Here is a 2,639-nt window from a genome sequence, read left to right on the forward strand (position 1 = left end):
CGAAGCAATACGCCGCTGGTAAAAAAGCAATACGCCGCTGGTACGAACCAATACGCCGCTGGAAAAAAAAGCAATACGCCGCTGGTACGAAGCAATACGCCGCTGGTAAAAAAGCAATACGCCGCTGGTACGAACCAATACGCCGCTGGTACTTTGTAATAAGAATTACATTATAAGATAGAAAGCACTACGCCGCTGGACATAAAATCTCCATTATCCGAACGAAAGTAACACGCCGCTGGTACTTTATTTTATTATAATAATTTAATTATAAGACAGAAACCGCTGGTACTTGGTTGTAAAATCTCCATTATCCGAACGAAAGCAATACGCCGTTGGTACTTGGTTATAAAATTTTCATTACAAGATAGAAAGCAATATGCCGCTGGTTATATTAATGTAATCTTATGGAAAGCATTACGCCGCTGGAACTTTGACCATTGCAATAATCGATCGGAAGCTATACACAGCAAGGAATACGAATATTATACCAAGAGATCGAAAACAATACGCTGTTCGGACGTTTTGACTAGCTGTCGCACAGTGCAGACGCGTCGACCCGTCGCTCCGCATTTCGAGCGCAATTTCAGTGGTTTTTCAGTTCAGAAAATTACAGAGAGTGTTTGGTTGTGTTGCAGGAGTCAAACTGAATGATTTGATGCATAAAGTTTAATTAAACTCCCATTAGTTTGCCGGGAAACATCGATTCTTCCGATCTAGAAAGAGACAGAGATAGACGATCCGCGTTATGTTAAATATTTCAAGGTTCCCGATTCCACAAAATTATAAAAAGTATACGGCTGTGTAGCAGGGATCAAAACGAGTAATTTCGTGTATAAAGTTTAATTAATATCCCATTAGTTTGCCGGGAAACATCGATTCTTCCGATCTAGAAAGAGACAGAGACAGTCGATCCGCGTTATGATAAATATTTCAAGGTTCCCAATTCCACAAAATTATAAAAAGTATACGGCTGTGTAGCGGGGATCAAAACGAGTAATTTCATGTATAAAGTTTAATTAATCTCCCAATAGTTTGCCGGGAAACATCGATTCTTCCGATCTAGAAAGAGACAGAGATAGACGATCCGCGTTATGTTAAATATTTCAAGGTTCCCGATTCCACAAAATTATAAAAAGTATACGGCTGTGTAGCGGGGATCAAAACGAGTAATTTCATGTATAAAGTTTAATTAATCTCCCAATAGTTTGCCGGGAAACATCGATTATTCCGATCTAGAAAGAGACAGAGACAGTCGATCCGCGTTATGTTAAATATTTCAAGGTTACCGATTCCATAAAATTATAAAAAGTATACGGCTGTGTAGCGGGGATCAAAACGAGTAATTTCATGTATAAAGTTTAATTAAACTCCCAATAGTTTGCCGGGAAACATCGATTATTCCGATCTAGAAAGAGACAGAGACAGTCGATCCGCGTTATGTTAAATATTTCAAGGTTCCCGATTCCACAAAATTATAAAAAGTATACGGCTGTGTAGCGGGGATCAAAACGAGTAATTTCGTGTATAAAGTTTAATTAAACTCCCAATAGTTTGCCGGGAAACATCGATTATTCCGATCTAGAAAGAGACAGAGACAGTCGATCCGCGTTATGTTAAATATTTCAAGGTTCCCGATTCCACAAAATTATAAAAAGTATACGGCTGTGTAGCGGGGATCAAAACGAGTAATTTCGTGTATAAAGTTTAATTAAACTCCCATTAGTTTGCCGGGAAACATCGATTCTTCCGATCTAGAAAGAGACAGAGATAGACGATCCGCGTTATGTTAAATATTTCAAGGTTCCCGATTCCACAAAATTATAAAAAGTATACGGCTGTGTAGCGGGGATCAAAACGAGTAATTTCATGTATAAAGTTTAATTAATCTCCCAATAGTTTGCCGGGAAACATCGATTATTCCGATCTAGAAAGAGACAGAGACAGTCGATCCGCGTTATGTTAAATATTTCAAGGTTACCGATTCCATAAAATTATAAAAAGTATACGGCTGTGTAGCGGGGATCAAAACGAGTAATTTCATGTATAAAGTTTAATTAAACTCCCAATAGTTTGCCAGGAAACATCGATTATTCCGATCTAGAAAGAGACAGAGACAGTCGATCCGCGTTATGTTAAATATTTCAAGGTTCCCGATTCCACAAAATTATAAAAAGTATACGGCTGTGTAGCGGGGATCAAAACGAGTAATTTCGTGTATAAAGTTTAATTAAACTCCCATTAGTTTGCCGGGAAACATCGATTCTTCCGATCTAGAAAGAGACAGAGACAGTCGATCCGCGTTATGATAAATATTGCAAGGTTCCCGATTCCACAAAATTATAAAAAGTATACGGCTGTGTAGCGGGGATCAAAACGAGTAATTTCGTGTATAAAGTTTAATTAATATCCCATTACTTTGCCGGGAAACATCAATACTTCGATCGCGCGAGAGAGACAGAGAAACGAACAGTCTTTTTTTCGATTTACGGCTAAAATAAATTTTTCTCATTTTATTCAATAACATATTCTTGCTTAGATAACTTTTTTACATAGGGATTAAGCATTTAGAACGATATAATGTTTAAAATAAGGGCACTTTACTCTTGACATTTTACGGTTTTTTCAATTTTCTGAAA

The sequence above is a fragment of the Megalopta genalis genome, unplaced genomic scaffold (genome assembly GCF_051020955.1).
Source record: "Megalopta genalis isolate 19385.01 unplaced genomic scaffold, iyMegGena1_principal scaffold0218, whole genome shotgun sequence".
NCBI classification, from domain to species: Eukaryota; Metazoa; Arthropoda; class Insecta; order Hymenoptera; family Halictidae; genus Megalopta; species Megalopta genalis.